The sequence below is a fragment of the Pongo abelii genome, chromosome 12 (assembly GCF_028885655.2).
Source record: "Pongo abelii isolate AG06213 chromosome 12, NHGRI_mPonAbe1-v2.0_pri, whole genome shotgun sequence".
NCBI classification, from domain to species: Eukaryota; Metazoa; Chordata; class Mammalia; order Primates; family Hominidae; genus Pongo; species Pongo abelii.
The window spans coordinates 1966959-1981177 of record NC_071997.2 but is presented as its reverse complement, the minus strand read 5'-3'; the positions used below and the strand labels follow the sequence as shown (position 1 = coordinate 1981177).

At 44.9% G+C, this 14219-nt stretch overlaps 1 long non-coding RNA gene across 1 annotated transcript; it reads right to left on the bottom strand.

The window, feature by feature from the left end:
- Positions 1–6823: 6823 nt before the first annotated feature.
- LOC129054824 (uncharacterized) lies at positions 6824–12042 on the bottom strand. The gene is made up of 2 exons (XR_008519442.1): positions 11624–12042; positions 6824–7875 (listed from the first exon to the last, which is right to left on the bottom strand). It is a non-coding gene; the product is annotated as an uncharacterized LOC129054824 (long non-coding RNA).
- Between the last annotated feature and the right edge of the window lie 2177 nt (positions 12043–14219).

The following is a 14219-nucleotide window of genomic DNA, read 5'->3' as shown; positions in this document are numbered from 1 at the left end:
ACCTGAATGACTTGACGGTCTCGCATGGACCCAGCCCACAGATGGGATATTGACATATTTCTCGATCCAGCATATTGAGGCTGTAACTCTGTTCTCCTTCCTTGGCACTGCCCACAGTGAGCATTTTCACATATCGCTAGACCTTGCACCCAGGTGATGTGAGCATCCTCTTCTGCCTTGGCGCTGCCCACAGGAAGCGTGGTTATATATAGCTAGGTCTCACTCCCAGGTTATGTGACTCTCTGGCTTGTGCACTGCCCATATGGGACACTGTGTTATATTGCTGGGTCCACTACTCAGGCAATGTAACTCCCCTGCCTGGGCCCTGCCTTACAGGGGCATTGTGATATATCTCTGTGCTCATCAGCCAGGTAATGTGATTCTCTTCTCCTGCCTGGTCCCTTTACACAGAAGGGATTGTGACATGTTGCTGGGCTTAGCACCAACTTGATGTTGATGTGAATCTTCTGCCTGGATCGAGTTTACAGAAGGCATTGTGAAATACCTCTGGGTGCATCACCTATTTGATGTGACTCTCCTCTCTTACTTGAGCGTTGCCCATAAGAGACATTGTGACATATCTCTGGGTCTAGCACCGGGATGATGTGACTCTTCTCCCTGCCTGGGTCATGCCCACAGAAGGAAGTGGGACTTATAACTGGGCACAGCACAGGGGTGATGTGATTCTTCTCCCTGGTCCCTACGTACAGGAGTCATTGTCAAATACCTCTGGGCCCATTATCTAGAGTATGTGACTCTCTACTTCTTCCTAGGGCCTGCTTACAGTGAGGATTGTGACATATTACTTTGCCCAGTACCTACATGATGTGACTTTTCTCTCATGTCTGGGCTCCGTCTTGGAGATGAATGTGACACATAGCTAGGCCTAGCCCCTAGGTTCTGTAACTTCTTTTTCAAAATCCTACCCACCAGGGGCATTGAAACATCTCTCTGGGCACTTCACTTAGGTAATGTTACCCTGTTGCCTGGAATCTCCCCTCAGGAGGTATTATGAGATATTGCTGGACCCAGTACCTATGTGATATTACTCTCTTTTCTTGCCTGGGCCTTGTATACATTGTGTATTATAATATATGGCTGGGTTCAATGACTAGATGATGCAACTCTCATGCATAGGCCGTACCCACAGGGACATTATGACATTTCTTTAGCTCTGACTCTCCTCTTTTTCCTTAGCCTTGCCAAAAAGGGAGGTGGTAACATATAACGGGACCTAGCAACCAGTTAATATGAGTCTCCTCTTTCACCTGCACCCAGCATATTTTAGGCGTTGTGGCATATCCTTTGTCTCAACACCTGCAGGATGAAAGGCTCCTGCCTGAGCCCAGCCATCAGTCAAAATTGTCATTCTCCCACACGAACATGGACCATAATTGAGGTTCTGAAACTCACACCCAGAGGGAGTCAAGAGTTGGAAAATTGGCTCTCATAAGTGGATATTGTCCACAAGTGGGTTTGTGACTCACTGACCAAGATCCAAAACACTTGTGAGGTTGTGACTCCACTAAGATAACTCAGTTTTCAAAAGGGATTAAGGCTGTCAAGGAAAAAATCCATTCTTCCATTGAGATTGTGACTTATGCACATAGATGTTACATACAGGAGGCGTTCACTCTCATACACAGAACCGGCACTTATGTGGGATTGTTAGTCTCATCCATGGACCTTCTTGCAGGTGTGATTCTGACGCACACCTCTAGGCAGCACCTGAGTGATTTGACATTTTTGCCTGGGTGTAGCCCACAGATGAGATTGTGATCTATCCCTGAATCCAGCAGCTAATTAATATGCTTCTATTCTCCTGTCTTGGCGCTGCCCATAGTGGGTATCCTGACCTATCACTGGTCCTGGCACTTTGTTATGTGACTCTGTCCTGTGCTTTGCCCACATGAGCCATTGTGACATATTGCTGGGTCCAACACCCAGGTGATGTAACTCTTGTCTAGGCTTTGCCTACAGGGGGCATTGTGACATATCTCTGCACTGATCACCCAGGTGATGGGACTCTTTTTTCCTGCCTGGTGCCTGTTCACAGCTGGCATTCTTACAAATCGCTGAGGACAGACTCTAAGTAATGTGACTGTCTTTTTACTGAGCACCACCCACAGGAGGCATTGCAAAATATCTATGGGCCTCTCACTTAAATGATGAGACTCTTTGCCTGGGCTCATTTCTCAGGTGTATTGTGACATATGGCTGACCTCAGCACCGAGGTGATGTGAGTTTCTTCTACTGCTAGGGATCTGACCAAAGAGAGATTACAATGAATCACCGGGCCCAGCACCTGGGTGATTTGACTCTTCCCTCTTGGCTGGGCCCTGCATATATTGTGTATTGTGACATATCACTGGGTCCAAAGCCTAGGTAATGTGACTCACCTGCATGGGCCATTTCCACATGGGTATTATGACATATCATTTTGTTCATTGCTTAGGTGATGCAACTCTCTTCTTTCCCTTGTGCCCTGCATAATTTAGCTATTGTGATGTATCACTGGGCCAATCACATAGACAATAGGAAGCTTCTGCCAAGGCCATGACTACTGGGGGCCTTGTGACATAGCTTTGCGTTTATCACCTAGAAAATGTGACTCCCTCCATTTCTGCCTGAGCCCTGCTCACAAGAAAAATTGTAGCATATTTTTGGGCCCAGCAAACAGGTTATGTGTTTCTCCTGCCTGTGCCTTGTTCACAGGGAAAATTGTGACATATCCTTGGGGCCGGAAGCCAGGTGAGGTGACGCTGATGCATGTGTCGTGCTTTCAGGAGGGAGCAAGAACTTATCCCTGGCAGAAAACCTAGGGATGTGACTCTCTTGCCTTGTCCCTGTCCTCAGGGGAGACTGTGACATATCCCTGACACAGACCCAGGTGAGGAGGCTCTCCTGCTTGCTGACTACCCAAATGTGAAGTTGTCACATATATTTTGGCCTAGCACGTAGGTGTGATGATGACATTCATACCTTAAACCAACCAATAGGAGAGATAATTTCTCTCATAGCCAGGCTTAACAAAACCTGCAAAATTATGGGTCTTCTCTTACTCTGAAGGTCAGAGAAAATAAGCACTCTTGCATATCACGTAAAGCACTCAGATTGTACAGTGTCATCACAGGGCCCAGAACACAGGTGAGATTGTGTTCTCTGTGTGCACACCCACCAATCATCAGAATTGTCATTCTTACACAGGAACAGAGGTGATTGCGGAGGTCCTAAATCTCATACATGAATGCAGTCCACAGTTGGAATTGTAACTATCATATGCGAACATCCAGTCACAGTTGGGATAGTGACTTATTTCTGAACCCAGTTTACAGCCAAGTAAGGATACGTTTATCTGGATTTAGCCAGCTGGAGAGATGTTGACTCTCATACCTGGGCTTATGGCCAAAGGTATGATCATAGTTTCTATCAGCATGAAGATCTCAGAGTGGATTATGTTTAATGCATACTGTACAAGGCCCACAGGAGGTAAATAGTGTCTTAACAGGGCCCAGCAAACAGGTGAAATTGTAACACTCATGCACACTCTGGTGACAATAAAAGTTACCATCCTCAAAAATGGGCACAACCGGCTGGGCTCGGTGGCTCACGCCTGTAATCACAGCACTTTGGGAGGCCGAGGCGGGTGGATCACGAGGTCAGGAGATCAAGACCCTCCTGGCCAACATGGTGAAACACTGTCTCTATATTATTTATTTATTATTATTATTTTGAGACAGAGTCTTGCTCTGTCACCCAGACTGGAGTGCAGTGGCACCATCTAGGCTTACTGCAACCTCTGCCTCCCAGGTTCAAACAATTCTCTTGTCTCAGCTTCCCGAGTAGCTGGTACTACAGGCTCATGCCACCATGACCAGCAAATTTTTATATTTTTGGTAGAGATGGGGTTTCACCATAATGATTAGACTTGTGTCAAACTCCTGACCTCAATTGATCCACACACCTCGACCTCCCAAATTTCTGAGATTACCGGTATGAGACGCTGCGCCTGGCCACCTCGTTCTCTACTAAAAATGCAAAAATTAGCTGGGTGTGGTGGCATGTACCTCTAATCCCAGCTACTCAGGAAGCTGAGGCAGGAGAGTCGCTTGAACCCAGGAGGCAGAGGTTGCAGAGAGCCGAGATCGTCCCACTGCACTCCAGCCTGGCGATAGAGTGAGACGCCATCTCAAGGGAGAAAAAAAAGACAGCAAAGAAGAAAAGAAAGAAAGAAAGAAGGAAAAGAAAGAGAAAGAAAGGAAGAAAGAAAGAAAGAAGAAAGAAAGAAAGAAAGAAAGAAAGAAAGAAAGAAAGAAAGAAAGAAAGAAAGAAAGAAAGAAAGAAAGAGAAAGAAAAAGAAAGAAAAAGAAAAAAAAAGAAAATTGACTCTCATATAATGATCTTTTCCACAGGTAGGTGGGTGACTCTCAGAACAAAATTCATTACATCTGTGAGACTGTAACTCTCCTAAGGGGACACAGTCAGCCAGAGAAGATTCATTTATGAATCCAGTTCACTGTTGAGATTGGGACTGGTGTACTTAGGCCCAACATACAAATTCTCATACCTGGAATCTGGACATATGTGGAGTTGTTCATCTCATCCCTGTCGCTTTCTACAGGGGGGATTGTGACATACATCTCTGCCCAGCTCCCGAGTATTTTAGCTCTGTTTCCTGTGCCCAGCTCACAGATGGGATTCTGACATATCACTGAAGCCAGCACCCAGGTAATGTAAGTTTTCTGTCTTTCATTAGTGCTACTCACAGGGGCTTTGTGATGTATTGCTGGGTCCCACATCCAGGTTATGTGATTCTTCTGCCGGTGTCCTGTCCACAATGGCCATTTTGACATATTGTTGCATCCGAAACCTAGATGATCTACCTCTCCTTCCTGAGCTTTGCCTAAGGGGACATTGTGAAATATCTATGTGCCCATCACCCATGTGGTGTGATTTTCTTCTCCTGCCTAGTCCCTGCTTAAAGAAGGGATTGTGCCATATCACTGTGCCCAGCACCTAGCTCATGTTACTCTTCTTTTGTGTTTTAGGATTTGTTTGGAAGGAGATTGTGATACATTGTTGGGTCCAAATCCTAGATGACATTACTCTGTTGACTTTGCCCTGCAAGCAGAAAGCACTGTGACACATTATTGGGCCCAACACCAAAGTGAGTCTCCTGCCTGAACCCTGCCTACAGCAATTTGTAATATATGGCATTGGGACATATCTCTGAGCCCATCAAGTATTTGACAAGACTCTACATTTTTAACAAAGGCTTTGCCCATAGGAGAGAGTGAGACATAACTTTAAGCCCAGAGAATAGGTGATGTTTCTTTTGTTTTTTGCTTGAGCCCCACATTGTGATGTATTTCTGGCCCCAACAACTGAGGGAAGGGAATCTCCTGCCTGGGTCTTGTCACAGGGAGCCTTGTGAAATATTTCCGCGTTCATCACCTTAAAGATGTGACCCTCATCTTCTGCCTTGGCCATGTTTACAGAAGGGAGAGTGAGTTATTGCTAGGCCCAGCACACAGATCATGTGATTCTGCATCCTGGTCTCTTCAGAGGGTTCATTTTGACGTATCTCTAGACTCATCAACTAGATGATGTGACGCTCCTCTTCTCCCTGAAACCTATCCATAATGGAGATTGTGAAATACAGCCTGGCACAGCACCTACATGATGGTACTCTCTTCTCATGTCTGGGTGCTGCCCACAGGGGTCATTGTGACTTATAGCTGGGTGCAGTCTTCAGGTGATGTAACTCTCCTCTATTTTTGGGCCCACACACCCAGGGCATTACCATATAGCTCTGCTCCTCTGACCTAGGTGATGTGACTCTCCTGTCTTTTATCTCCTCTTAGAGGGTATTGTGATATATTGCTTGGCCCAGAACCGAGGTGATGTGACCTTTTCTCTTGCCTGGGCCCTTCATACATGGTGTATGGTAACATATATCTTTGTTGAACACATAGGTGATGTGACTCTTCTGCATAGATCTTGCCAACAGGGGTATTATGACATACCTTTCTATTCATTGCCTAGGTGATGTGACTCTCTACTCTTATCTGGGCCCTTCCAAAAGAGGGGATTGTGACATATCACTGACCCTACCACCAAGGTGATGTGACTGTTCTCTTTTGCCTGGGTTTGCACATTTTGGGTATTTTGACATATCCCTGGGCCCAACACTTAGGGGATAAAAGGTTTATTCCTCTACCTTATACACAGAGAAACTTGTGACGTATTTCTGCATTCATCACCAAGAAGATGTGACTCTTCTACCTGCATCCTGACCGCAGAGAGTATTGTGACGTATTGCTAGATCCAGCACCCAGATGATGTGACTCTGCTGCCTGGGTCCTAATTTGAGGAGTGGATTGCAACATACCCATGTCTGAGCATTCAGATAATGTGACTCTGTTGCCTGGTCCCTTTTCTCAGGGAAAGGACATATCCCTGAGCCAACGTCCAACTGATTTTACTCTCCTGCTCTCTTTCTATATGCAGGTGTAATTGTGACATATATCTTGGAGCACAACTCACAGGTGCAATAATGACTTTCATATGTCAAACTAGCCAATAGGAGAGATCCTGCTTCTCCTACCTACACTTAGGGAAATGGAAAAAAAAATCCCTGGTTCTCCTCGTTAAGATCACCCACTCTCTCACATATTACATAAATCCCTCAGGTGGTACAGAGTCTCATCACAGGGCCCAGCACACAGGTGAAATTTTTTTCTCCTATTCACCCCCTGCACTTTCCTGACCATTATGATTTTCACCCTCACATATAAACAGAATCCACTGGTGAGGTCCTGAATTTCACACATGAATGCAGTTTATTGTTGGAATTGTGGCTCTCATATGTAAAGATCTGGCCACAGTTGGAATGGGAACTTCGTTATAAACCCAGCACATAGAAAGGTGATGATTCTCTTATCTGGACCCCGCCAATTGTAAAGATGTTGAGTCATATGTAGTCTTAAGGCCACGGGTTTGATCATGGGTCCACACCATCATGAAAATCTCAGAAAGAATTGAGACTGTCATGCATACCATATAAAACCCTCAGGTGCAACACAGAAAGTCCTAATAGGGCTCAGCACACAGTAATGTAATGACATTGGGATGCACACCCAGCCAACATTGAAGATTGTCGTTCTTTCACATGATCATATTTCACTTTTGAGGCTCTGAATGACATACTCTAAGGCAGTTTCAAAAGTTGAAAAATTGAGCATTTTTTTCCTGTGTCTTTTGGCTGCATAAATGTTTTCTTTTGAGCACTGTCTGGTCATACCCTTGGCCCACTTGTTGGTGGGGTTGTTTGCTTTTTTCTTGTAAATTTGTTTGAGTTCTTTGTAGATTCTGGATATTAGCCTTTTGTCAGATGAGTAGATTGTAAAAATTTTCTCCCATTCTGTAGGTTGTCTGTTCACTCTGATGGTAGTTTCTTTTGCTGTGCAGAAGATCTTTAGTTTAATTGGATCCCATTTGTCAATTGTGGCTTCTGTTGGCATTGCTTTTGGTGTTTTAGACATGAAGTCCTTGCCCATGCCTGTGTCCTGAATGGTATCGCCTAGGTTTTCTTCTAGGGTTTTTATGGTTTTAGGTCTAATATTTAAGTCTTTAATCCATCTTGAATTAATTTTTGTGTAAGGTGTAGGGAAGGGATCCAGTTTCAGCTTTCTACATATGGCTAGCCTGTTTTCCTAGCACCATTTATTAAAAAGGGAATCCTTTCCCCATTTCTTGTCTTTGTCACGTTTGTCAAAGATCAGATAGTTACAGATGTGTGGTATTATTTCTGAGGTCTCTGTTCTGTTCCATTGGTCTATATCTCTGATTTGGTACCAGTACCATGCTGTGCTGCTAAAAAACACATGCACACTTATGTTTATTGCGGCACTGTTCACAATAGCAAAGACTTGGAACCAATCTAAATGTCCAACAATGATAAGCTGGATTAAGAAAATGTGGTACATATACACCATGAAATACTATGCAGCCATAAAAAATCATGAGTTCATGTCCTTTGTAGGGACATGGATGAAGATGGAAACCATCATTGTCAGCAAACTATCGCAAGGACAAATAACCAAACACCGCATGTTCTCACTCCTAGGTGGGAATTGAACAAAGAGAACACTTGGACACAGGAAGGGGAACGTCACACACCGAGGCCTGTTTTGGGATGGGGGAGGGGGAAGGGATAGCATTAGAAGATATGCCTAATGTAAATGAGGAGATAATGGGAGCACCACACCAACATGGCACATGTATACATATGTAACAATCCTACACATTGTGCACATGTACCCTAAAACTTAAAGTACAATTAAAAAAAAGTTGAAAAACTGACTCTCGTGTGTGAGAATCACAGATGTGTTGATGACTCTCAGATCATGAGTCAGCATACCTGGGAATCTGTGATTTCAATTAGGGGAGAAAGTCTGCAGAGGAAATGGGGCTGCCATGCACAAATTTAGTCCACTATTGAGATAGTGACTTGTGTACTTAGATCAAACATACTGAAGGAGATCACTCTCATGCCTAAAACCAGAATATGTGAGTGATTAATCTCATCTCTGGAACTTCCTGCAGGTGTCATTGTGACAAATATACACATTTGTCCAGCACCTGAGTGATTAAACTCTTCTCTTTAAGCCCAGCTCACAAATAAAATAGGGGCATATCATTGGACCTAGAACGTAGGTGATGTGACTCTATTCTCTCGCCTTGGTGCTGCCCACAGGGAGCATTGTAACATATCATTGAACTTAACACCTAGGAGATTGGGGGCTCCTGCCTGAACTCTGCCCACAGGGAGGCTTGTAGCATATTTCTGCCTCCATCGCCAGATGATGTGACTCTCCTTTCTCCCTGCACCTTGCCCAAAGGAAAGATTGTGACATATCACTGGGCCTAGTAATCAGTAACCAGGTGATGTGTCTCTCCTGCCATGGCCTTACCCACAGGGAGTGTGGTGATATATCACTGAGCCCAATACTCAGGTGATTTGACTCTGCTGCGTGTACTCTGATTTCAGGAGGGGATTGTAACATATCCCCGGTGAGCACACAAGTGATGTGACTCCCTTCCTAGCCTCCAATCTCATAAAAGATTGTTACATATCCCTGGCCCAGCCTTAGGTATGTGACTCTCCTACCTGGTCCCTGCCATGAGGGAAGATATTGACAGATCTCTGGTGAAGCATCCAGGTGACGTGACTCTCCACCTCACTCCCTACCCAGAGGAGAGATTGAAACATATATCTTGGCCAGCTCACAGGAGTAATAATGACTCTCATACCTCAAACTTGCCACTAAGAGAAATGCTGTTTTTCCTAGTGAGGCTTTGGAAAATGGGTAGGTCCTAAGTCTTCTCTTTGTATGAAGGTCTTAGAGGAATACCTCTCTCTCTTATATTATATAAAGCCCTTAAATGGCACAAAGAGTGTTATCACAGGGATATGTTGCATAACCTAGGGGAGGGGCCCAGTTATATGTCACAATTAGCCCAGGGGACAAGGCACAGGCATGAGAAGGGAGTCCCATCACATGTGTGCTGACCTAAGTGATATATCATCATCCCCACTGTGGACAGATCTCAGTAAGAACAGGAGAGTCACATCATTCTAATAATGGTCTCAGAAATACATCACAATGACTCCCCTGGGCGGAAACAAGGGATAAGAGTCACATCACCTGTGGGCTAGGCCCAGAGATGTCACTCTTACTTCTGTGGGCATGTCTTAGGCTGGAGAGGAGAAACACATCACCTAAGCACTGGACAAAGAAATGCGTCACAAACTTTCTGATGAGCAAAGCACAGGTAAGAGAATAAAGCCATATCAAATAGTTCATGGGCTCAGAGATACGTCATTATGCTCCCTGTGGGCAGGGTTCAGGTAGGACACTCACATTACATTGGTGTTCGTTCAGCAATATGTCCCAATGCCTTCTAAGGACAGAGCCAAGACAAAAGAGTAAAATCATTTTGGTTTTTTACCCATCTATATGTCACAATCTCCCTCCGTGGGCAGAACCTAAAAAAAGGGAAGGGTCACATTAGCTAAATGCTGCACCTAGCGATAAGTCACAATTCAGCCTGTAAGCAGGGACTAGACAGAAGATAGAGTCACATCATCTGGTGACTGGTGCAGAGATATGCCACCATGCCTTGCACAGGAAAGACAGTCACATAACCGGAATATTAGGTTCACTGGTATGTCCCAGTGCCTCTTGTGAGCATTCCAAGGCAGGAGAGGAGGCTCACATTACCTGTGTGCAAGACCCAGTGATATGTCACACAGAGGAGTACAACTGGCTTGCATATTGTGTAAACAATGTGCATATGGTAGACAAATTGTCACCACAGGACTCAGCAGACTGGTGACATTATGCTTCTCAGATGCACACCCCACCAATATTCAGGATGGTCTCTATCACAAGTGGAGAGAGCCCACTCTTGAGGTCCTGAATTACACATGCAGACACAGTCCACAATTGGGATTGTGACTTTTATATGTGAACACCCAGCCACAGGTGGGATGGTGACTCATTTTTAAACACAGCTCATAGGCAGTTAAGAACTCTTATTTGGACGAAGGCAATTAGAAAGATGTTGACTGTCATAACAGGGCTTAAACTAAAGGTACAAGGAGGGGGCCGTGCCTGCTTAGGGTTTCAGAGAGGATTGTTACATTCATGCATACTCTATAAAGGCTTCATGTGGTGAAGAGAGTGTCCTGACAGGACCCAGAAAAAGGTGAGATTGTGACACTCATATCTGCTCTGAGCCAAGAGTAAAAATTGTCATCTTTTCACATGAACACGGCCCACTGTTGAGGTTCTGAATCTCACACCAAGAGGCAGTTGAAAATTGAACAATTGACTCTCATAAGTGGATGCGATCCATGTTGGAGTTAGTGACTCTAAAACCAGCATTCAGTAAACACGTGAGGCTGTGACTCCATTAAGGGGCCACAATCCTCGGGAAAGACTGAAGCTGCCGTGAACAGATCCAATGCACCACTGAGACTGTGACTTGAACACTTAGATCCAACATACAGAATGTGTTTGCTCTCACACCTAGATATGGGACATGTGCAGGATTGTTAGTCTCAACTCTGGACTTTCCTGGAAGTGTAACTGTGAAATATATCTCGACCCAGCTCCTGAGTGATTTGAGTCTTCTGCCTAGCCCAGCCCATAGATATAATTGTGACATTATTTAACCCAGCACTTATGTGAGGTGCCTTTGTTCTCTTGCCTTGGCATTGCCCTTAGGGCTCATTGTGACATATCTCTTGGTCTTACACACAGTTAATGTGAGTCTCCTCTTTTGCCTTGGCCCTGCCTACAAGGGATATTTTGACGTATCCCTGGGCCCCACACTCAGGTCATGTGACTTTCCTGCCTGGAGCTTGCAACATGGGACATTGTGACATATTGTTGGGTCCAACACTTAGGTCATGAAAGTCTACGGTGTGGGCCCTGGCTATAAAAGACATTGAAATATATCTCTGTGCTCATCACCCAGGTGTTGTGACTCTCTTCTCCTGCCTGGTCCCTGCTTACAGAAAGAATTTTGGTATGTTGCTGGGCTCAACTCTTACCTGACGTGTCTCCTTTCTTCTTTCTAGATTCTTCCATCAGAGAAGATTGTGACATATCACTGGGCTTCTCGCATAGGTGATTTGACTCTCCTACCTGGGCCCTCCTTTTAAAAAGTGATGTGTCTCTCCTCTACTGCTTTGTCTCTGCTTTAGGGTGGATTACTATGTATGAGTGGAACAAACACCTAGAAGATGTGACGCTCCTCTCCTACCTGGGTCCTGCATACCTTGTGTATTGTGACATATGGCTGGATCCAACACTTAGAACTCTGCTGAATGGGCTTTGCCCTCAGGAGTATTATGACACACCTTTTCATTCATCACCTGGGTTATGTGACCCTCCTCTTCTGCCTGGGTCCTGTCAAAAGGAGAGATTGTGACAAATCACTGGGACAAGCACCCACATGATGTGACTCTCCTCTTTTGCCTGGGCACTGCATATTTTGGATATTGTGACATACTGCTGGGCATAATACCTATGGAATTGATGGCTAGTGCATGAGCCCTGTTCCCAGGGGGCCTTGTGACTTCTCTCGGCATCCATCACATAGAAAAAGTGCCTGCACCCTGCCTACTAAGAAGATTATAACAGATCACTTGTCCTAGCAACCAAGTGATGTGAGTCTCCTCTCCTGCCTTGGTGCTGCTTGCAGGGGACATTATAACATATCACTTGGTGCTGCACCCATGTTTTGTAATTTTTCTGCCAGGGCCCTACCAAATATGCTATATTGCTGGGTCCAACGCCCAGGTTATGCAGCTCTCCTGCCTGGGCTCTGCCTACAGGGGACATTGTGACATACCTCTGCACCCATCACTCAGGTGATGTGACTTTCTTATGCTGACTGATTCCTGCTCAAGTGGGGATTTTGACATATCAATGGAGGCAGCACCTAGCTGATGTAACTATTCTCTTCTGCCTAGGTTCTTCCTGCAGTGGAAATTGTGACATATCACGGGGCTTAACACCAAAGTGACATTAGTTTTTCCTTTTGTTCTTCCCTCAGAAGACATTGTAACATATTGCTGGGCTCAGCACTAAAACGATGTTAGTTTCCTGTCTGGACCCTGCATACAGGAGTCCCTGTGACATATCTCTTGACTCATCAACTATTTGATGTGACTCTTCTCTGTTCCCTGGGCTTTGCCTATAGGAAAGCATCAGCCTGGGCTCCAGAGTCAGCCACCCATCCGTGCACAGACAAGGAGAGGTCTCATTAAGCTTCAGCACAGTCTGGGACCCTAGCTTTTTTTGTAACGATTTGTTCGGCATGAAGCCCACTAACGAGGGCCTTTCAAGACTGGACTCAAGGAAAATGAAAAGGTCAACTTGTTTTGGCGACTATCTGTTGTTTTTCAATAACTGTTTGTCAGAAACAGTGATGGATGAATTCCACAAGGGGCTCATACAACCTGTTCCAGGACTTAGTGCCCATTGTTTCTGTCCATGTTCATTGATTTCAAATTTAATATTTAACTTTTCCTCCTCATTCAGTCTCAATTTGACACTTAATTGTAGAAAAAATATTTTTACAGATATACTGGGAAGGCACAAGTGGTATAGATTACAGACACATGGTAAGTAGAGGAGAATGAAAACCACAATTAATGAAAACCACACCCACCATGGCCAACGCCAATGCCAGTTTGACCGCCAGTCCATGATGGGGTCCTGACGGTTAGATTCTAACTGTTTTACTTGTCCTTGCATGTCTTGGGCAAGGAGAGTAATATTGTGAGAACTCTCAGGGATACACACACAACATTCAGTATGCAGCAAGGTTCAAAGCCCTCCTTGGGCTGCTGCAAGCATACCAAATGCCATTCGATTTTGCAACACAACAGTACGCAGCTAAGCAAATTCTTCTAACAACAGAAGTCCAGTGCTGCTATCATTAAGAGATTTTTCTACATGTAGGCTTAATATTTTCATTTATTGCTGAAGCAGGATTGTACCCGGGGCAGCGGAAGAATACTGTGATAGGGTACCACCACCAGGGATTCTGGCACGTTCATAACCAGCTATGTTTGTAAGCATCTAGATTACTGGAGACGGGAATATTATCCCGGATGGCGAATGGAATTAATGGCACCTTCAGGTGAATCTCCCCATCCAATATTGGGACAGGTAAGGCCACCCATAGGATCTGCATACCCAGAGGGCCCCCCAGTATGCAACAATGGTTTTACTATAACTATAGTGTATTAACATGTTATTAAAGTAGCAAAGGAAGTCCAGGTTGGATTGCAAGTGTTGTGTTGGCCCCACTGGTAACGACAGAGCCATTCAGAAATGATGGCAAGAATAATTCTCCAAGGTAGTCCATTTCCTGTGGCCTCTGGCAACTTGATGCATAGCCAGCATTGACTGCAGTTGGCTTCTGTTGCAGCGGTTGCTGCCCAGTTGATGAACTCATTCTTGGTCTCAGACATGATCACCCAGGTACTGATTACTAGCAGAGAGGTTATTCTCTGTAACAACAAAAATGAAGGGGAACATGATATTGTTTTTCATTTTTAGGAAATTGTACTACCCCTTTATTTTCTGCTCCCATAGCTAAAATGTCACCAGCCTTAGGGGCGGGATCTGATGGAG